This window comes from Rutidosis leptorrhynchoides, chromosome 1, assembly GCF_046630445.1.
Source record: "Rutidosis leptorrhynchoides isolate AG116_Rl617_1_P2 chromosome 1, CSIRO_AGI_Rlap_v1, whole genome shotgun sequence".
Classification (NCBI taxonomy): Eukaryota; Viridiplantae; Streptophyta; class Magnoliopsida; order Asterales; family Asteraceae; genus Rutidosis; species Rutidosis leptorrhynchoides.
Window position 1 is genome coordinate 421,258,049 of NC_092333.1, and position 25,311 is coordinate 421,283,359.

Consider the following 25,311-nt stretch of genomic DNA (forward strand, 5'->3'; position numbering starts at 1 on the left):
AAGCATTGTACGGAAGGAAGTGTAGATCTCCTATTTGTTGGAATTAAGTAGGAGATCGACAATTAACTGGTCCCGAGATCATACACGAAACGACTGAGAAGATAGTACAAATCAAGGAGAGATTGAAAACAGCCCGTAGTTGCCAAAAGAGCTACGCCGATATTCGAAGGAAACCATTAGAGTTTTAGATCGGTGACATGGTTATGTTAAAGGTGTCACCTTGGAAAGGTGTAATACGTTTTGGAAAAAGGGGTAAACTAAACCCAAGGTATGTAGGCCCGTTCAAGATCATCGAACGCATTGGACCGGTAGCTTATCGACTCGAGTTACCGCAACAACTCGCCGGAGTACATAATACCTTTCACATCTCAAACCTTAAGAAGTGTCTTGCAAAGGAAGACCTCACCATTCCTCTTGAAGAAATCCATGTCGACGAGAAACTACAATTCATCGAAGAACCAATCGAAATCATGGATCGTGAAGTTAAACGGCTCAAGCAGAGCAACATACCGATCGTTAAGGTTCGTTGGAGTGCTCGAAGGGGTCCCGAGTTTACTTGGGAACGAGAGGATCAAATGAAACAAAAGTATCCACACTTGTTTCCCGATGACGCAAAATAGGTACAATTTTAAAATTTCGGGACGAAATTTATTTAACGGGTAGGTACTGTAATGACCCGCACTTTTTCGATCATTCTATACTTGTAAGATTAATATTTACATAAATTAAACCTTACCAACATGATAAGCAATCCAAATTGTTGAGATTTATGTTTTTGAAAAGAGTTTTACACAACGTTTGACCGTCTAGTTTGACCGATGATATCACGAACTATATAACATATGATAATTATACGTTTGTGTATATATATGTATATATACATATTTAACATGATCTAAGAATGTTTTAATATCTCATTTTGTATTAATAACAATAAGTTATATGTATATTTTGAAACTACTAACTTAAGTTTTCAAAACGATAACCATACGCAACGTTATTTGACTTAAATACTTATGACCTATAATGTTTATACATATATCGTATAAGTAATGAATTTAATCACTTTTAAGAACTTAAATACATAAAACCATATAAGTGTATTCACAAAAGATAGCTATATTTGAATCCTCATTCCATTTTTCACAAAATTTCTATACGTATATCTAGAGTATATGTACTCGTATCATACGCAGCTTCTAGATGTATTTACTATTGGTATATACCAATAAAAATCTGCTCCTTAGCAGCCTTAAATGATTAAGAAACATGTGGAACCAACCATTTGTCAAGTAGCATGAATTATTTAGCAAGAAAACAAAGTTAGGTATATTTTTTTTCCTTTATAACCTAAAAACGTTTTTATGCATGCACACCATTTCTTCACCCCATTTTCTCATACTTACACTTCCATTTCTCTCTCAAAATACTCTTAACTTCATACTTAATCATCTCCAAGCATTTTCTCCATCATTTAGCTTCAAAAACAACACTTAAATCTCATAAGAAAACCTTACAAAAACACTTCAAGAAATCCTTCCAAGAACACAAACTTACTTCCAATCTTTCATCCAATTCCATCACCCTTTTGGTTCTAGGTTCTTACTCCTCTTTTACATAAACCTTGTCCAAGGAACTTGAGGTAGTATCTATGTTCATAACCTTATTCGATTCATATATATATAGCTATCATATTTTGTGGTATACAATTTTAACAACAAGAACATAGTTTGAATGTTTTCAAACTTGTTTGCAAACTAAATAGATCCTTCTAACTTAACTTTTAAAATACTTCAAGACCTGTAATATAACTTAAATATATGCTAATTTAACAAGGTATAACTTGGTTTTTCAAAGAACACCTTAAAAACTGTTTTTACGACGTCGGAGTGTAACCGAGGGCTGTTTTGGGTTGGATAATTAAAAACCATCTTAAACTTTGAATTGAAGGTTTATGTTCTGGAAAAATGATTTTTACTATGAATATGGTAACACATAAAAATTTCATGATTTAATTCAAAGTATAAGTATTTTTAGAAAAATAATCATTTAAGGTTGCCTACATAAAGGAAAAGGTTTAACTTCATAAGTTTCACTAAAGTTTTACCTATGCCGTGTGATTTTGAATACAAACTAAGATATTTACAGTTCATAGTCTTAAAGAGGAACTCGATCCAAGGAGATGGCAAGTTGAATCAACGAATACGGAGTTGTAACGAAGAAACTATGACCGAAACAAAATTGGCTATCCAAGACTAGTTTAACTTCGGGATTAATTGGAGAAAATTAAAATAAATCACATCTTTTTAAGATAACATGATATTTTATATATATGTACTCATAATTCAATTTTATATGGTTCAGGATCACCCGTAAACAACACGAGAAGATTAATCATAAGATCCCATGTTTGTACGCAACACGTCATTTGACAACACCGGTACTTTATGTACGCAACACGTCATTTGACAACACCGGTACCGTGGGTCAAGATTAATCTCGACCAATACATATACGTTGGGGGTTTTATTTATTTCGTTGGGGGTTTATTAAACATCTAAATATGAACCATTAAAATTGAATTACTAACAACGAACTGCTAACTACGGACTAAGGAATTATAAAAAGTATTAAAAGTATAACAAGAATATATATGTGACGTTGTTTAAAAAGAAAAGGTATTGATATATTATATATGGATAGGTTCGTGATATCAACCGGGAGACCAAGTCAAAATATATATATCTTCAAGACGAAACTGAGTATATAGTCCCACTTTTAAACTCTAAATATTTCGGGATGAGAATACATGTATTTTATGTTTTACGTTATGGACACAAGTAACTGAAAAATATATTCTACGTTGAGTTGTACCACTGGCATACTTCCCTGTAACTTACAAACTTTACAAATGATGATAACAACACGATTTCTAGCATATTTTACAACACAAGTTCTTGGATATGCAGTCTTATTTTTGACACAAATATGCGTACGCAAGATCCTGCTCAAATTCAACATAATGCAGCGGAAGCTTCTAATTATCACCTGAGAATAGACATGCTTAAAACGTCAACATAAAGTTGGTGAGATATAGGTTTAATGCCGGCAGCAATATATATATATAGACCACAAGATTTCATATGTAAACATTTTAATAAAAATATTCTAAGTGGTTGAGCACTTGGTAACCATACTTAACATTTAATCACGTCGCATATTCCCTTTATTATGAAATCTTACTACACCGTACCAAGTGTAGTCACGAAACGAAGTACTGTGCAACCGTTGAATACTGGTCGTCCAGTCCGGTTGGGGTTGTCAGGCCCGATAGATCTATCAACAGGATTCGCGTTTACAATACCGCTGTAAATAACAGTTACCAAGCTACAGGGAAGTATGCCAGTGGTACAACTCAACGTAGAATATATTTTTCAGTTACTTGTGTCCATATCGTAAAACATAAAATACATGTATTCTCATCCCGAAATACTTAGAGTTTAAAAGTGGGACTATATACTCACTTTCGTCTTGAAGATATATATAATTTGACTTGGTCTCCGGTTGATATCACGAACCTATCCATATATAATATATCAATACCTTTTCTTTTTAAACAACGTCACATATATATACTTGTTATACTTTTAATACTTTTAATAATTCCTTAGTCCGTAGTTAGCAGTTCGTTGTTAGTAATTCAATTTTAATGGTTCATTTTTAGATGTTTAATAAACCCCAAACGAAATAAATAAAACCCCCAACGTATATGTATTGGTCGAGATTAATCTTGACCCACGGTACCGGTGTTGTCAAATGACGTGTTGCGTACATAAAGTACCGGTGTTGTCAAGATTAATCTCGACCAATACATATACGTTGGGGGTTTTATTTATTTCGTTTGGGGTTTATTAAACATCTAAAAATGAACCATTAAAATTGAATTACTAACAACGAACTGCTAACTACGGACTAAGGAATTATTAAAAGTATTAAAAGTATAACAAGTATATATATGTGACGTTGTTTAAAAAGAAAAGGTATTGATATATTATATATGGATAGGTTCGTGATATCAACCGGAGACCAAGTCAAATTATATATATCTTCAAGACGAAAGTGAGTATATAGTCCCACTTTTAAACTCTAAGTATTTCGGGATGAGAATACATGTATTTTATGTTTTACGATATGGACACAAGTAACTGAAAAATATATTCTACGTTGAGTTGTACCACTGGCATACTTCCCTGTAGCTTGGTAACTGTTATTTACAGCGGTATTGTAAACGCGAATCCTGTTGATAGATCTATCGGGCCTGACAACCCCAACCGGACTGGACGACCAGTATTCAACGGTTGCACAGTACTTCGTTTCGTGACTACACTTGGTACGGTGTAGTAAGATTTCATAATAAAGGGAATATGCGACGTGATTAAATGTTAAGTATGGTTACCAAGTGCTCAACCACTTAGAATATTTTTATTAAAATGTTTACATATGAAATCTTGTGGTCTATATATATATATTGCTGCCGGCACTAAACCTATATCTCACCAACTTTATGTTGACGTTTTAAACATGTTTATTCTCAGGTGATAATTAGAAGCTTCCGCTGCATTATGTTGAATTTGAGCAGGATCTTGCGTACGCATATTTGTGTCCATAACGTAAAACATAAAATACATGTATTCTCATCCCGAAATATTTAGAGTTTAAAAGTGGGACTATATACTCACCTAATGTATTTTGTAGTAAAAATACATATAACACCATTGGTAACTTATAAGGTTGGCCTTCGATTCACAAACCTAATTAATTATATATTTATATATTGATTAATATCTAATTAACAAATAAAGTCAATTTACAGTGTACCACAATCCTAATGCTCGAGACTAATATGCAAAAGTTAACAGAAATTCATTTGACTCAAAATAATTTCCAAAAAAAATTTATACATAATTGAATATTGTCATTTTATATTTTTAAATATTTTACAAAATTAATTATAGTAAATGATAATATAATTCATTTGTTAATAAATAATGATATATATATATATATATATATATATATATATATATATATATAAAATTATACTAAAACGATGAGTTAGTATTTTATAATAACGATGACGACGTAAAAATAAAAATATTCATTTTTAACAATTTGTACAAAAGTTTAATTGACTATATCCTCAAATCCGTCCGTCGAATCCATTTGACATCTAAATGAAAAGTTTATAGTTTTTCGCCACCTTTCCAAAAACATATATATCATATACCTTATTTTAATCGCAGAAGTAACTAAATCAGATTCTATCCTAATGAATATTTTTGACAAAAGAAAATATATAAACATGTTTGATCCAAAATTCTCGAGCATTAGTCAGGGACACAATAATAATAAATAAAAGTTAAGTTTTGAGTGCTCACGCATCAATTTTGTAGGAAAGTATATAAATACCCCGAAGATAAATAATACTAATTTAACTTCCAAGCAAAACCCCCGATCCATACCCATAACCTCCATAGCTATAATCCATAACCTAGCTCAGTCACTCCCACTCATGGAACCAGTTTTGGAACACTTGGGCAGAACCCCGACATAAAATTTTGTGTATATTTAATGACACTCCTAAATATGATAAATAATAATATTAATAATATTAATAATAATAATAATAATAAGATTAATAATTATTAATTAATCTTAAATATAATAATAATAATAATAATAATAATAATAATAATAATAATAATAATAATAATAATAATAATAATAATAATATAAAGTAAATATAATACGGAGTAAGAAAAGATAGAATGAAAGACATGTTGCCAAATTCGTGGGCTTTATAGCCGTGTTTGAGAAAAAGTCAGTCCGCAAGGTAACCAGCTGTCCCCCACTTGCTTAAAATATCTTACGGTTTATTATATTTATATTTATATTTATTTAAATTATATAATTAATTAAATATTATATTAAATTTACGTTTAGGGTAAAAAAAATATAATTTTTACAAAAATTACATTTACGTTGTCACTTGACCAATGTCCCGGTTCCGGTTTTCCAAATAAAGTTTCGTACGCCGAGGAAACTAACCCTTTAAGTTTAATGACTCGTACCTTTGACAAAATAATGGATTTTAAATTATAAAAACAATCCCATTAAAAAAATGTAACTTAACATTTTGAACATTGTGGTCATTTACTTGTGTAAATCAAAGTCTAGTTATTGTCCAGAGTATATTTTAAATCGAAAACGTTTTTGTATTTAGTTAAATATCTTATTTAATCATTTTACAAAAATATATAATGAACACGTTTAAATATATTTAAAAAAAAAAAAAAAAAAAACACGGACCGTTAGCATTTACCATTTGACAAAAAGTTTCTAGAAAACTTACGACTTTTAAGATAACGTTAAAACCTTTATTTTTATTAAAAGACTCGTTAATAATTTGACAAAGACAGTTTCAGATATTTATAAAATCCCAATTATCTTTTACTCTAGCCGGTGAGTATAGTAATCTTATATCGAAACCTAGTATTGTATATCTAATACTTTGTTATCGTTTATCAATTAATAAGTATACATCGTATATACACATAATGTTCGTGAATCGCCAAGCATGGTCAAAGGGTAACTAATCATCAACAATGGGGTTTTTGCTTATCGTGTCGGAAACATATAGAGTTTAGGGTTTAAATTTGGTCGGAAATTTCCGGGTCGTTACAGTACCCACCCGTTAAAGAAATTTCGTCCTCGAAATTTTGTAGAAGTTGTCACAAATAACAATAGGAATGTTTTCATGACAATTATGAGGTGATAATGAAGTTTTATCCTTATTGATAGATATAGATAAAACGTTTCGATCATGTGAAGCGTACGAGCGAAGCTATCACAAAAGAGAGTGAAATGAGTAATATGGTTTCGTTTTAACTGATGACGTGGTTATGATTGATTTCCTGAATTCACAAATTTTAAAGAAAATCTTCTTGTAATAAGATTTGGTTCTTTGGCGATTTAGGAAACAGGATCTCCTTTGATTTAATGAGGCAAATTTGTTGTGATTTCTTTGTCGGATATTTCACTTATAAAACTACCCCCTTCGTTCCCTTATTTCCATATCCCACATCTTCTACTCTTTCTCCTATTTGCTGCGATTTATACACCAATTTCTATTTTGGGCTTTGTCCCTTCGTTTCTTCTTCCCGTCCTTGAATCAAGCGAGCAATGATTCAGAATTCGTATGTATAAGATTTGGAATGAACATAACTAATGTTCTCAGAAAGGAATGGTAATGGCACGATTTTGGTTTGTCAAATTACCAGAATATCCAGGAAAATAGAACTATCAAGATGATTTGTTCTTAATATGTTTCGGAATTGGATAGAATGTAAGAGCCGTGTAACATGGCACATGATGATGGTACTGTGAATCATCAAATTCCATTAGAAACTTAACATAACTCACTGTAATATAATGAAGTTGATCAAGTTTCATTATATTATACTAATTCATGCATCAGTTCCTAACACTACTTCAAAACATTCATATTTTAAATTCGGAGGTTTCAGAATTTAGAAACTAACACAGTTTCTTTTATGATGTGATACAGATAGCGCGAGAAGATAGATGATTTCCGATATGAATAGTTATAAAAATATCTTCAGAAACATTGAGGATATTTATAATGAAAGATATGATAATATCTTGGAACTTCTAATGCCGAAGGATGATGATGAAGAATAGTGTCGGCAAAGGTTTTAGAGTAAGGAGTAGGGTATGTACTAAGGATTTCAGCAGGCACTGAATCTTTTAAATTCTTTGAAGTCAAACTTATTCTTTGTGATTTGTCCACGGCTTACTTCATAGTTTCACATAATCCGCTTTTTGGTACTACATTTTCTATAGTGTGTTTCCAATACTCCGTTCTTTATCATCAACTTTTGGCTATTAAGACCATCTACAACATGCTGCTTCGTCAGCATTCTCAAAGTTAACGGATCTGGGTCATCGGTTATCAAACTGAGGTGGTTTCAGGAGAATTGTGTTTTTAGATGGTTAAACGCTGATGATGGAATATAAAAGATTCTCCGGTAACGACAGCGAAAGAATAACGTGTATATATATCGAAACTAACCTTTCTGAGAAGTCGAGGTTAACTTGCTGGAGCTGTGACAAAATTGGCTAATTTGGAAAGGGATTGCAAAGTTATTTTGGGTAATAATAACACTAAAGAAATTAACACTGCTGCGTGTTAAACGTTGACTCAGTCTCCGAGAGTCTGACAAGAGCATAAGTCTTTTCTTCCATAGATGAAACGCGGTTGGTTCATCCTCTCGATTGAGGGGTTTTCAAGAATCATGAAAGATTTGAACACGCATTGTAATTGTCGAGATACAAATGAGGTTTAAGATGAAATCAAGTGGCAAACTTGAAGAATTATTTAGTTTCATATGTTATAATCAATATTTTAATTTAATTCATTTTAATTGTCCAAAGTTAACAGTCCAATAGTCCGATGGTTCAATGATTCATATATAATTTAATATATAATATTCGAATTAAATAATACGTATCGTGACCCGTGTACCGGTCTCGGTGTCGATCACAACTCAAAGTATATATATATTTTGGAATCAACTCCGACCCTGTATAGCCAACTCCCACCTTCACATATAGAGTGTCTACGGTTGTTCCAAAATATATATATAGATGGGTCGATATGATAAATCGAAACCTTGCATACGTGTCCCGTTATTTAAAGTGCGTAAAAGTAAATAACAGAAATTAAATAACGATAAATAAACTTGCGAGAATGTAAATTGCGATAAATTAAATGTTAATCAGTTAGCTGGGAACAGTTAGCCGGAACAGTTAGCGTGAAATCCTATCACAATTCCAATTAATTACTTCGTTTGTTTCTAACACTTTTTATTTTTGTCCAATGTTTTCTTCGTTATGCCACTTGTTGGATTCTGATAGGTCAAAATCCAAATATAAAATTTGAATGGTTATTCTGTGGTGAACGGATACGTATATTGGTAGTTGTAAGTAGGATAGTAAATGATCGTTGAATCAGATTCGAAGAATGTACAGTGTAACTTATTAATGTGAAATCTGAATATTTCTCGGGTACTACCCACCTGTTAAAATATTTTCATCATTAACAGTTTGTACGAAAGAATTTTTAATTACAATCTTTATGAAAATATACTTGCATATATATTTTCATCGAATGTAATCATGGATTTAATGAGTCGATAAGATATTAAACTCATTTGATTTATCGTTAATACTGGATTACATGATCTCTAAAATATTAAAAATTTCATAATCACCAAGTCGAACGAAAATATATGAGGTAGAACGTTACATAAAGCGAAGGTAATCGATGTAAAACGATATATAGAACGAAGATTATACTTGAAGTACAGATGATGATATTGAGGCGCGTGATGTTGATATCCAAGATACAGATCGTGATGTTGAGATTTACAAGAGTATTGTCGGCGTTGATGATGATGATACAGATTATGCTGCTGGTGCTGCTACTGATGTTTGTAACCTTCGCACCGTGTTCTCCAAAGTCGTCACACGAGCGCGAAGTTCGTTAATTTCTGCTAGTACACCAGGATGATTGGCGGTTGGGGTGAGTGAATGAACAAGATCCGAAATATGGGATAGGATATAATCGTGACGAGATACTCGAGATATGAGAGAGAAAATGGTTTCTCGAATAGGTTCGCCGGTAAGTGCTTCAGGTTCGTCGTCAATAGGGCAATGCGGTGGGTGAAAGGGATCACCTTCTTCTTGTCTCCAATAATTTAGCACACTACGAACCCATCCCCAATTCATCCAGAATAGATGATGGGAAATTGGTTGATCCATTCCAGTGACGCTGCCTTCGGAGCCCAAATGAAAATCCATATCAGCGTAGCTGTCGGAGTCGGAGGAATTTGAACTGGACGCGGAGTTCATCTTGTATAGTCGAGGAATGAATTTTTGGTTTGGGATAAATTATAGGAGTTGGGTTTGATATTCTTCAATACATAACTTACATATGTATTTATAATACTCAAAATCCCGTGATTTGCGGAGAATCTTTGAAATTCGTCAGGCAATGTCTATAGCAACAGATACGCTAGGATACAAATTTTGTCTATACACTATCGATGCACTAAATGCAGTAAGACGTGTCTAGACTTAAGAATACTAAGCAGGCAATTCCTAAGGATAATAAGCAGATGATTTCCGACTAGAATGATAAGCAAAACTTTTTGACATGCAGACACGGTCGAAGTCCAGACTCACTAATGTATCTTAACAACTATCAGTTAGACACACTAATAGGAGACCTGGTTCACTAAGACCAACGCTCTGATACCAACTGAAAATAAAAATCATAGTAAAAATCATTTTTCCAGAAAATAAACCTCCAATTCAAAGTTTAAGATGGTTTTTAATTATCCAACCCAAAACAGCCCCCGGTTGCACCCCGACGTCGTAAAAATAGTTTTTAAGGTGTTCTTTGAAAAACCAAGTTATACCTTGTTAAATTAGCATATATTTAAGTTATATTACAGGTCTTGAAGTATTTTAAAAGTTAAGTTAGAAGGATCTATTTAGTTTGCAAACAAGTTTGAAAACATTCAAACTATGTTCTTGTTGTTAAAATTTTATACCATAAAATAAGATAGCTATATATATATGAATCGAATAAGGTTATGAACATAGTTACTACCTCAAGTTCCTTGGACAAGGTTTCTGTAAAAGAGGAGTAAAAAGCTAGAACCAAAAGGGTGATGGAATTGGATGAAAGATTGGAAGTAAGTTTGTGTTCTTGGAAGGATTTCTTGAAGTGTTTTTGTAAGGTTTTTCTTATGGTGTTTAAGTGATGTTTTTGAAGCTAGATATTCATGGTATCTTGCTGGGATTATGATGAACACTTAAGGTTCTTAAGATTGTGTTTTGTTTAGAGAAAATGAGGTAATAAAGATTGAAAATGGATGGAGTATATAAAGCCTTAAAAAAACGTTTTTCATGGGAAACATGGACAAGATTTTCAAGTTGTTATTTTGTGAAATTAGTCAACAAACTTCCAAATTCTAATTACCTCTCATCTAGGGCAGTAATAATGGCTAGTTAGGTGGTGATTTGATGTGTATATATTAATAGTAAATACGTATAGAAGCTAGGTATGATACGAGTACATATACTCTAGATATACGTATAGAAATCTTGTGAAAAATGGAATGAAAATTCAAATATAGCTATCTTTTGTGAATACACTTATATTGTTTTATGTATTTAAGTCCTTAAAAAGTGATTAAATACATTACATATACGATATATGTATAAACATTATAGGTCATAAGTATTTATGTCAAATAACGTTACGTATGGTTATCGTTTTAAAAACTTAAGTTAGTAGTTTCAAAATATACTTGTAACTTATTGTTATTAATACAAAATGAGGTATTAAAACATTCTTAGATCATGTTAAATATGTATATATACATATATATACACAAACGTATAATTATCGTATATTGTATAGTTCGTGATATCATCGGTCAAACTAGACGGTCAAACGTTGTGTAAAACTCTTTTCGAAGACATAAGTCTCAACAATTTGGATTGCTTGTCATGTTGGTAAGGTTTAATTTATGTAAATATTAATCTTATAAGTATAGAATGATCGAAAAAGTGCGGGTCATTACAGTACCTACCCGTTAAATAAATTTCGTCCCGAAATTTTAAAATTGTACCTATTTTGCGTCATCGGGAAACAAGTGTGGATACTTTTGTTTCATTTGATCCTCTCGTTCCCAAGTAAACTCAGGACCTCTTCGAGCATTCCAACGAACCTTAACGATCGGTATGTTGCTCTGCTTGAGCCGTTTAACTTCACGATCCATGATTTCGATTGGTTCTTCGATGAATTGTAGTTTCTCGTCGACATGGATTTCTTCAAGAGGAATGGTGAGGTCTTCCTTTGCAAGACACTTCTTAAGGTTTGAGACGTGAAAAGTATTATGTACTCCGGCGAGTTGTTAACTCGAGTCGATAAGCTACCGGTCCAATGCGTTCGATGATCTTGAACGGGCCTACATACCTTGGGTTTAGTTTACCCCTTTTTCCAAAACGTATTACACCTTTCCAAGGTGACACCTTTAACATAACCATGTCACCGATCTGAAACTCTAATGGTTTCCTTCGGACATCGGCGTAGCTCTTTTGGCGACTACGGGCTGTTTTCAATCTCTCCTTGATTTGTACTATCTTTTCAGTAGTTTCATGTATGATCTCGGGACTAGTTAATTGTCGATCTCCTACTTCATTCCAACAGATAGGAGATCTACACTTCCTCCCATACAGTGCTTCAAATGGCGCAGCTTTAATGCTCGCATGATAACTATTATTATACGAGAATTCTGCTAACGGTAAATACTTATCCCATCCGTTTCCAAAATCGATCACACATGCCCTGAGCATGTCTTCAAGAGTCTGAATTGTTCTTTCACTCTGCCCGTCAGTTTGCGGATGATATGCGGTGCTCATATCCAAATGAGTTCCTAGGGCCTCCTATAGTGATTGCCAGAACTTTGAGGTAAATCTACTATCACGATCAGATATAATGGAAATAGGTATTCCATGCCTTGAAACAATTTCCTTTATATACAATCGTAATAGTTTCTCCATTCTATCCGTTTCCTTTATAGGCAAGAAATGTGCAGACTTGGTGAGACGATCAACAATCACCCAAATGGTGTCGTATCCCCAGGCAGTCTTTGGTAACTTCGTGATGAAATCCATGGTAATACCATCCCATTTCCATTCTGGGATTTCTGGTTGTTGAAGTAACCCTGACGGCTTTTGGTGTTCAGCTTTGACTTTGGAACAAGTTAAACATTCCCCAACATATGTTGCAACGTCTGTCTTTAAATTAGGCCACCAATAATGTGTCTTAAGATCTTGATACATCTTTCCGACTCCGGGATGTATCGAGTATCTTGTCTTATGTGCCTCGTTCAATATCAACTTCCTTAATCCACCCAACTTTGGTACCCAAATACGATTTGCAAAATATCGAATTCCATCTTCCCGCATAACGAGTTGCTTCTCATACTTCTTCATTATTTCATTTCCTATATTTTCTTTAGTAAGTGCTTCTCGTTGAACTTCTTTGATTTGTGAGTTGAGATTCATGCGAATTTTTATGTTCATCGCTCGTACTCGAATTGGTTCTCGTTCCTTTCTGCTTAGAGCGTCGGCCACCACGTTTGCTTTCCCGGGATGATAACGAATTTCACAATCATAGTCATTTATTAACTCAACCCACCTACGTTGCCTCATGTTCAGCTGTTTTTGATCGAAAATATGTTGAAGGCTTTTATGATCAGTAAACACAGTGCATTTAACCCCATACAAGTAGTGTCTCCATATCTTCAATGCAAACACAACTGCTCCCAATTCTAGATCATGCGTCGTATAATTCCGCTCGTGAATCTTTAATTGTCGGGATGCGTATGCAATAACTTTCTTCCGTTGCATAAGAACGCAACCAAAACCTTGTCGCGAAGCGTCACAATATATTTCGAAATCATCGTTCCCTTCTGGTAACGATAAAATAGGCGCCGTAGTCAACTTCTTTTTCAGTAATTGAAATGCACTCTCCTGCTCAGAAGTCCATTCATATTTCTTCCCTTTTTGCGTTAACGCTGTTAACGGCTTAGCTATTCGGGAAAAATCTTGAATAAACCTTCTATAATAACCGGCTAAACCCAAAAATTGGCGTATCTGTATTGGTGTCTTAGGAGTCTCCCATTTTTCAATGGCTTCAATTTTTGCTGGATCAACCTAAATTCCTTTGCTACTAACAACGTGGCCAAGAAATTGCACTTCTTTCAACCAGAAAGCACATTTAGAAAATTTAGCATATAGCTGTTCTTTTCTCAACAACTCTAATATCAACCTTAAATGCTGCTCATGCTCTTGCTCACTCTTGGAATAGATAAGAATATCATCAATGAAAACGATAACAAACTTATCTAAATATGGACTACAAACTCGATTCATGAGGTCCATGAATACAGCTGGCGCATTTGTCAACCCAAACGGCATGACCAAAAATTCGTAATGACCATAACGTGTCCGAAAAGCAGTTTTCGGTATATCTTCTTCTTTGACGCATAATTGATGATAGCCTGATCTTAGGTCAATTTTCGAATAAACACATGATCCTTGGAGTTGATCAAATAAGTCATCAATTCTCGGTAGTGGATACCGATTTTTGATAGTTAACTTATTTAATTCACGATAATCTATACACATCCTAAAAGATCCATCTTTCTTTTTAACAAATAGAATCGGAGCTCCCCACGGTGAAGTACTTGGTCGTATGAATCCACGATCCAGTAATTCTTTTAACTGACTCTGAAGTTCTTTTAACTCGGACGGTGCAAGTCTATATGGAGCACGGGCAACTGGTGCAGCTCCTGGTACTAAATCTATTTGAAATTCTACAGATCTAAATGGAGGTAATCCCGGCAACTCTTCCGGAAAAACTTCAGGAAAATCTCTTGCCACAGGCACGTCGTTGATGCACTTCTCTTTTTCTTTCTTTTCGACTTTATTAACATGTGCTAAGATAGCATAGCACCCTTTCTTCAAGCAATTTTGAGCTTTCAAATAACTAATGAGTTTTAGCTTTGAGTTACCCTTCTCTCCATAAATCATCACCGGCATTTTATCCTTAAAAGGAATGCGAATTGCCTTCTTGGCACACACAACTTCAGCTCCTACTTTAGACATCCAGTCCATGCCGACTATTACATCAAAACTTCCTAATTCTACGGGTATTAAGTCAATTTTAAATGTTTCTCCGGCTAAATTTATTTTACAATCACGGCAAATTTTATCGGCTTTAATTAGTTTACCATTAGCTAACTCAATCATGTACTTAGCATCTAGAGGTAATGATGAACAATTCAATTTAGCGTAAAATCCTCTACTCACGTAACTTCTATCGGCACCAGTATCAAATATAATAGATGCGGATAAGTTATTAATGGTAAACGTACCCGTAACAAGCTCCGGGTCTTCACACGCCTCTCTAGCATTAATAACAAATGCTCTTCCACGTGCAGATCCATTATTCTTCTCTGGATTCGGACACTGGCTCTTATAGTGACCTTGTTTTCCACACCCATAACAAGTAATGGTAGCCAAAGCAGTTCTATTTGCATTGGTGGCAGGAGTCTTGGTACCATTTGTATTTGTAACGAGAGCCCTACAATCTTCAGCAAGATGACCCTTTCGATTACATTTGTTGCATACCACATTACAGTAGCCAGAGTGATGTTTGTGGCATCGGTTACATAAAGGATTTTGTCCTTTATAACCAAAGCTTAAACCACTACCCGCACCTTGCGTGATTTCTTGTTTCTTAAAAGATTGTTGTTGGTTACCTCGATCATAATTTCCATTCCACTTTCTTTTGTTACCTGATACCTTCACATCAGTATTGGATACTTTCTTATCCATGATGACCTGATCCATTAGCTCGTTTGCCATGGTTATAGCTTCATGAATTGTCTTAGGTTTCGATGCTGTAACATTTGCCTTGACCTTTTTGGGCAAACCATCTTTGTACATTTCAATCTTCCGTTCTTCGGTTGGGACCAATTCAGGACATAGCAAAACTAATTCCATGAATCGCTGATTGTAGTTGGTGATTTCAGTACCAACAACCTTCAGGCTTCGTAATTCATCTTCCAACTTCCTAACCTAGTTCCTTGGACAATACTCGTTGATTAACATTGTTTTGAATTCTTCCCAAGGAGTATCATAAGCTACATCTCCTCCTACAGCCTTCACATAATTTTTCCACCACGTGAGTGCACTATCTTGTAAAGTGCACGATGCATACTTGGTCATGTCCTTTTCAACACAACCACTTATTTTAAACACAGTCTCCATCTTTTCTATCCACCGGGTTAAACCGATCGGTCCTTCTGTTCCACTGAATGATGAGGGCTTGCAAGCTTGAAAAGTTTTGTAAGTGCACCCCACACGAGGATTTGGGTTAACTGCAGCACCTCTTGCAGCCTCGACCCATAACATTTTGTCGTTCACTCGCTGATTGATGAGTTCCTGGATTTCTTGTTCCGTCATTCGGTTCAATCGCGCCATATTCTTCTATAAGAATGAAAAGAAAATAATTATTCACATGGAATATTATAGATGTAGTGTATATTTACAGTACATTATAGCTTATTAATTATATGAACCAGGTATTATTATAAAAGCCTTTTCTTCTTATTAGCGTTTTATAATTATATCTAGGGTAGTACCTACCCGTTAATGTCCATACTTAATAGCTTAGTACAGAATCAATTACTACCATCTAAATAATACTTAACCATGGAAAATTATTGCATTTCACACTTCACTATTTTACATATACTTATCTTACATCAAACATTAAGCAAACCACACTAATAATATTATACAAAACATTATATGATCCCATGGTTTAATAAGGCAGCGCATCGTTTGGTCTATTTTCTAAGACGTTTAGGTTCAATGAATCGCCTAACGCTCATCCTAGCTGTCTGCCTATATTTTGGCTGTGGGACTGAAGAACTGGATGCCGGGATAGAACGAATAGGAATAGCGGGAATAGGGGTGGTAGTGTCTAGTGGAGTTGGTGCCACATCATCCTTATTAAACTCAAGATTTGAATTTTCTAATTCATTAGCCTTTCGTTTCTTTCCTAGTTCGAACTTGTCTTTCGTAATTTCCTGTATTTCTTCCTCGGGTTCACTTTCCTCCTCGGGTTCACTTTCCTCCTCGGGTTCACTTTCCTCCTCGGGTTCACTTTCCGGGTTCTCTATAGTTGGTTCATCCGGAATTTGTGAGTCTTCCCCAAAGATATTATTTTCGTCATCGGATAGGTTAATGACTGAAACACCATCTGAAGATTCTGATTCGGAGTCGCTGAATGTGATAATAAGTTTTGAGCCCGACATCTACAACAACTAACCCATTAGTACTACATAATATTTACATATAAATTTTAACCAACAATGATAAGCAATGGTTTTTAAAATCAGACCCGGTCAAAGTCCAGACTTACTAATGTATCCTAACGACTTCTCGGTTAGACACACTAATGCAAACCTGGTTCGCTAAGACCACCGCTCTGATACCACATGTCATAACCCGTCCTTAACCATAAGAACGTGTTAGATAACGTATGATTTCATTGCGAGGTATTGACCTCTATATGCGACATTTTTAAAAGAACAACTGCATTTATTTTACATTACAAACCATAACTCTTATGATAATACAAGCTTTAGACAATATAAAGATGATTATCGTTTAGCGATAATCTTAGACTTACAAACTTTACATGTGATGATAACAATACGATTTCTAGCATATTTTACATTACAAATCCTCCGATATGCAGTTTTATTTTTGACACAAATATGCATACTCAAGATCTTGTTTAAATTCAACATGTTGCAGCGGAAGCTTCTAATTATCACCTGAGAATAGACATGTTTAAAACGTCAACATAAAGTTGGTGAGATATAGGTTTAATGCCGGCAGCAATATATATATATATATAGACCACAAGATTTCATATATAAACATTTTAATAAAAATATTCTAAGTGGTTGAGCACTTGGTAACCATACTTAACATTTAATCACGTCGCATATTCCCTTTATTATGAAATCTTACTACACCGTACCAAGTGTAGTCACGAAACGAAGTACTGTGCAACCGTTGAATACTGGTCGTCCAGTCTGGTTGGGGTTGTCAGGCCCGATAGATCTATCAACAGGATTCGCGTTTACAATACCGCTGTAAATAACAGTTACCAAGCTACAGGGAAGTATGCCAGTGGTACAACTCAACGTAGAATATATTTTTCAGTTACTTGTGTCCATAACGTAAAACATAAAATACAAGTATTCTCATCCCGAAATACTTAGAGTTTAAAAGTGGGACTATATACTCACTTTTGTCTTGAAGATATGTAATTTCGACTTGGTCTCCGATTGATATCACGAACCTATCCATATATAATTTATCAATATATTTTCATTTTAAACAAACGTCACATATATATACTTATAATACTTTTAATAATTCATTAGTCCGTAGTTAGCAGTCCGATGTTAGTAATTCAATTTTAATGGTTCATTTTTAGGTGTTTAATAAACCCCCAACGAAATAAATAAAACCCCCATCGTATATGTATTGGTCGAGATTAATCTTGTCCCACGGTACCGGTGTTGTCAAATGACGTGTTGCGTACAATCATGGGATCTTATGATTAATCTTCTCGTATTGTTTACGGGTGATCCTGAACCATATAAAATTAAATTATGAGTACATATATATAAAATATCATGTTATTTTAAAAAGATGTGATTTATTTAATTTTCTCCAATTATTTTCGTAGCTAAACTAGTCTTGGATATCCGATTTTGTTTTGGTCGTAGTTTCTTCGTTACAACTCCGTTTTCGTTGGTTCAACTTGCCACTTCCTTGGATCGAGTCCCTCTTTAAGACTATGAACTGTAAATACCTTATTTTGTATTCGAAATCACAGGTCATAGGTCAAACTTTAGTGAAACTTATGAAGTTAATCATTTTCCATCATGTAAACAACCTTAAATGATTATTTTTCTAAAAATACTTATACTTTGAGTTAAATCATGAAATTTTTATGTGTTATCATATTCATAGTAAAAATCATTTTTCCAGAAAATAAACCTCCAATTCAAAGTTTAAGATGGTTTTTAATTATCCAACCCAAAACAGCCCCCGTTTGCACCCCGACGTCGTAAAAACAGTTTTTAAGGTGTTCTTTGAAAAACCAAGTTATACCTTATTAAATTAGCATATATTTAAGTTATATTACAGGTCTTGAAGTATTTTAAAAGTTAAGTTAGAAGGATCTATTTAGTTTGCAAACAAGTTTGAAAACATTCAAACTATGTTCTTGTTGTTAAAATTTTATACCATAAAATAAGATAGCTATATATATATGAATCGAATAAGGTTATGAACATAGTTACTACCTCAAGTTCCTTGGACAAGGTTGCTGTAAAAGAGGAGTAAAAAGCTAGAACCAAAAGGGTGATGGAATTGGATGAAAGATTGGAAGTAAGTTTGTGTTCTTGGAAGGATTTCTTGAAGTGTTTTTGTAAGGTTTTTCTTATGGTGTTTAAGTGATGTTTTTGAAGCTAGATATTCATGGTATCTTGCTGGGATTATGATGAACACTTAAGGTTCTTAAGATTGTGTTTTGTTTAGAGAAAATGAGGTAATAAAGATTGAAAATGGATGGAGTATATAAAGCCTTAAAAAAAACGTTTTTCATGGGAAACATGGACAAGATTTTCAAGTTGTTATTTTGTGAAATTAGTCAACAAACTTCCAAATTCTAATTACCTCTCATCTAGGGCAGTAATAATGGCTAGTTAGGTGGTGATTTTATGTGTATATACTAATAGTAAATACGTATAGAAGCTAGGTATGATACGAGTACATATACTCTAGATATACGTATAGAAATCTTGTGAAAAATGGAATGAAAATTCAAATATAGCTATCTTTTGTGAATACACTTATATTGTTTTATGTATTTAAGTCCTTAAAAAGTGATTAAATACATTACATATACGATATATGTATAAACATTATAGGTCATAAGTATTTATGTCAAATAACGTTACGTATGGTATCGTTTTAAAAACTTAAGTTAGTAGTTTCAAAATATACTTGTAACTTATTGTTATTAATACAAAATGAGGTATTAAAACATTCTTAGATCATGTTAAATATGTATATATACATATATATACACAAACGTATAATTATCATATATTGTATAGTTCGTGATATCATCGGTCAAACTAGACGGTCAAACGTTGTGTAAAACTCTTTTCGAAGACATAAGTCTCAACAATTTGGATTGCTTCCGTCATAACCCGTCCTTAACCGTAAGAATGTGTTAGATAACGTATGATTTCATTGCGAGGTATTGACCTCTATATGCGACATTTTTAAAAGAAAAACTGCATATATTATACATTACAAACCATGATTATTATTTTTGATACAAGCTTTGGACGAAATAAAGATGATTATCATTTAGCGATAATCTTCGACTTACAAACTTTACAAATGATGATAACAACATGATTTCTAGCATATTTTACAACACAAGTTCTTGGATATGCAGTCTTATTTTTGACACAAATATGCGTACGCAAGATCCTGCTCAAATTCAACATAATGCAGCGGAAACTTCTAATTATCACCTGAGAATAAACATGTTTAAAACGTCAACATAAAGTTGGTGAGATATAGGTTTAGTGCCGGCAGCAATATATATATAGACCACAAGATTTCGTATATAAACAGTTTAATAAAAATATTCTAAGTGGTTGAGCACTTGGTAACCATACTTAACAATTAATCACGTCGCATATTCCCTTTAATATGAAATCTTACTACACTGTACCAAGTGTAGTCACGAAACGAAGTACTGTGCAACCGTTGAATACTGGTCGTCCAGTCCGGTTGGGGTTGTCAAGCCCGATAGATCTATCAACAGGATTCGCGTTTACAATACCGCTGTAAATATTAGTTACCAAGCTACAGGGAAGTATGCCAGTGGTACAACTCAACGTAGAATATATTTTTCAGTTACTTGTGTCCATAACGTAAAACATAAAATACATGTATTCTCATCCCGAAATATTTAAAGTTTAAAAGTGGGACTATATACTCACTTTCGTCTTGAAGATATATATATTTTGACTTGGTCTCCCGGTTGATATCACGAACCTATCCATATATAATATATCAATACCTTTTCTTTTTAAACAACATCACATATATATTCTTGTTATACTTTTAATACTTTTTATAATTCCTTAGTCCGTAGTTAGCAGTTCGTTGTTAGTAATTCAATTTTAATGGTTCATATTTAGATGTTTAATAAACCCCAACGAAATAAATAAAACCCCCAACGTATATGTATTGGTCGAGATTAATCTTGACCCACGGTACCGGTGTTGTCAAATGACGTGTTGCGTACATAAAGTACCGGTGTTGTCAAATGACGTGTTGCGTACAAACATGGGATCTTATGATTAATCTTCTCGTGTTGTTTACGGGTGATCCTGAACCATATAAAATTGAATTATGAGTACATATATATAAAATATCATGTTATCTTAAAAAGATGTGATTTATTTTAATTTTCTCCAATTAATCCCGAAGTTAAACTAGTCTTGGATAGCCAATTTTGTTTCGGTCATAGTTTCTTCGTTACAACTCCGTATTCGTTGATTCAACTTGCCATCTCCTTGGATCGAGTTCCTCTTTAAGACTATGAACTGTAAATATCTTAGTTTGTATTCAAAATCACACGGCATAGGTAAAACTTTAGTGAAACTTATGAAGTTAAACCTTTTCCTTTATGTAGGCAACCTTAAATGATTATTTTTCTAAAAATACTTATACTTTGAATTAAATCATGAAATTTTTATGTGTTACCATATTCATAGTAAAAATCATTTTTCCAGAACATAAACCTTCAATTCAAAGTTTAAGATGGTTTTTAATTATCCAACCCAAAACAGCCCCCGGTTACACTCTGACGTCGTAAAAACAGTTTTTAAGGTGTTCTTTGAAAAACCAAGTTATACCTTGTTAAATTAGCATATATTTAAGTTATATTACAGGTCTTGAAGTATTTTAAAAGTTAAGTTAGAAGGATCTATTTAGTTTGCAAACAAGTTTGAAAACATTCAAACTATGTTCTTGTTGTTAAAATTGTATACCACAAAATATGATAGCTATATATATATGAATCGAATAAGGTTATGAACATAGATACTACCTCAAGTTCCTTGGACAAGGTTTCTGTAAAAGAGGAGTAAGAACCTAGAACCAAAAGGGTGATGGAATTGGATGAAAGATTGAAAGTAAGTTTGTGTTCTTGGAAGGATTTCTTGAAGTGTTTTTGTAAGGTTTTCTTATGAGATTTAAGTGTTGTTTTTGAAGCTAAATGATGGAGAAAATGCTTGGAGATGATCAAGTATGAAGTTAAGAGTATTTTGAGAGAGAAATGGAAGTGTAAGTATGAGAAAATGGGGTGAAGAAATGGTGTGCATGCATAAAAACGTTTTTAGGTTATAAAGGAAAAAAAATATACCTAACTTTGTTTTCTTGCAAATAATTCATGCTACTTGACAAATGGTTGGTTCCACATGTTTCTTAATCATTTAAGGCTGCTAAGGAGCAGATTTTTTTGGTATATACCAATAGTAAATACATCTAGAAGCTGCGTATGATACGAGTACATATACTCTAGATATACGAAAAGAAATTTTGTGAAAAATGGAATGAGGATTCAAATATAGCTATCTTTTGTGAATACACTTATATGGTTTTATGTATTTAAGTTCTTAAAAGTGATTAAATTCATTACTTATACGATATATGTATAAACATTATAGGTCATAAGTATTTAAGTCAAATAACGTTGCGTATGGTTATCGTTTTGAAAACTTAAGTTAGTAGTTTCAAAATATACATATAACTTATTGTTATTAATACAAAATGAGATATTAAAACATTCTTAGATCATGTTAAATATGTATATATACATATATATACACAAACGTATAATTATCATATGTTATATAGTTCGTGATATCATCGGTCAAACTAGACGGTCAAACGTTGTGTAAAACTCTTTTCAAAAACATAAATCTCAACAATTTGGATTGCTTATCATGTTGGTAAGGTTTAATTTATGTAAATATTAATCTTACAAGTATAGAATGATCGAAAAAGTGCGGGTCATTACAGTACCTACCCGTTAAATAAATTTCGTCCCGAAATTTTAAAATTGTAACTATTTTGCGTCATCGGGAAACAAGTGTGGATACTTTTGTTTCATTTGATCCTCTCGTTCCCAAGTAAACTCGGGACCCCTTCGAGCATTCCAACAAACCTTAACGATCGGTATGTTGCTCTGCTTGAGCCGTTTAACTTCACGATCCATGATTTCGATTGGTTCTTCGATGAATTGTAGTTTCTCGTCGACATGGATTTCTTCAAGAGGAATGGTGAGGTCTTCCTTTGCAAGACACTTCTTAAGGTTTGAGACGTGAAAGGTATTATGTACTCCGGCGAGTTGTTGCGGTAACTCGAGTCGATAAGCTACCGGTCCAATGCGTTCGATGATCTTGAACGGGCCTACATACCTTGGGTTTAGTTTACCCCTTTTTCCAAAACGTATTACACCTTTCCAAGGTGACACCTTTAACATAACCATGTCACCGATCTGAAACTCTAATGGTTTCCTTCGAACATCGGCGTAGCTCTTTTGGCGACTACGGGTTGTTTTCAATCTCTCCTTGATTTGTACTATCTTCTCAGTCGTTTCGTGTATGATCTCGGGACCAGTTAATTGTCGATCTCCTACTTCATTCCAACAAATAGGAGATCTACACTTCCTTCCGTACAATGCTTCGAATGGCGCAGCTTTAATGCTCGCATGATAACTATTATTATACGAGAATTCTGCTAATGGTAGATATTTATCCCATCCGTTTCCAAAATCGATCACACATGCCCTGAGCATGTCTTCAAGAGTCTGAATCGTTCTTTCACTCTGCCCGTCGGTTTGCGGATGATACGCGGTACTCATATCCAAACGAGTTCCTAGGGCCTCCTGTAGTGATTGCCAGAACTTTGATGTAAATCTACTATCACGATCGGATATAATGGAAATAGGTATTCCATGCCTTGAAACAACTTCCTTTATATACAATCGTAATAGTTTCTCCATTCTATCCGTTTCCTTTATAGGCAAGAAGTGTGCAGACTTGGTGAGACGATCAACAATCACCCAAATGGTGTCGTATCCCCAGGCAGTCTTTGGTAACTTCGTGATGAAATCCATGGTAATACCATCCCATTTCCATTCTGGGATTTCTGGTTGTTGAAGTAACCCTGACGGCTTCTGGTGTTCAGCTTTGACTTTGGAACAAGTTAAACATTCCCCAACATATGTTGCAACGTCTGTCTTTAAATTAGGCCACCAATAATGTGTCTTAAGATCTTGGTACATCTTTCCAACTCCAGGATGTATCGAGTATCTTGTCTTATGTGCCTCATTTAATATCAACTTCCTTAATCCACCCAACTTCGGTACCCAAATACGATTTGCAAAATATCGAATTCCATCTTCCCGCATAACGAGTTGCTTCTCATACTTCTTCATTATTTCATTTCCTATATTTTCTTTAGTAAGTGCTTCTCGTTGAACTTCTTTGATTTGTGAGTTGAGATTCATGCGAATTTTTATGTTCATCGCTCGTACTCGAATTGGTTCTCGTTCCTTTCTGCTTAAAGCATCGGCCACCACGTTCGCCTTCCCGGGATGATAACGAATTTCACAATCATAGTCGTTTATTAACTCGACCCACCTACGTTGTTTCATGTTCAGCTGTTTCTGATCAAAAATATGTTGAAGGCTTTTATGATCAGTAAACACAGTGCATTTAACCCCATACAAGTAGTGTCTCCATATCTTCAATGCAAACACGACTGCTCCCAGTTCTAGATCATGCGTCGTATAATTCCGCTCGTGAATCTTCAATTGTCGGGATGCGTATGCAATAACTTTCTTTCGTTGCATAAGAACGCAACCAAAACCTTGTCGCGAAGCGTCACAATATATTTCAAAATCATCGTTCCCTTCTGGTAACGATAAAATAGGCGCCGTAGTTAACTTCTTCTTTAGTAATTGAAATGCACTCTCCTGCTCAGAAGTCCATTCATATTTCTTCCCTTTTTGCGTTAACGCTGTCAACGGCTTAGCTATTCGGGAAAAATCTTGAATAAACCTTCTATAATAACCGGCTAAACCCAAAAATTGGCGTATCTGCGTTGGTGTCTTAGGAGTCTCCCATTTTTCAATGGCTTCAATTTTTGCTGGATCAACCTAAATTCCTTTGCTACTAACAACGTGGCCAAGAAATTGCACTTCCTTCAACCAGAAAGCACATTTAGAAAATTTAGCATATAGCTGTTCTTTTCTCAACAACTCTAATATCAACCTTAAATGCTGCTCATGCTCTTGCTCACTCTTGGAATAGATAAGAATATCATCAATGAAAACGATAACAAACTTATCTAAATATGGACTACAAACTCGATTCATGAGGTCCATGAATACAGCTG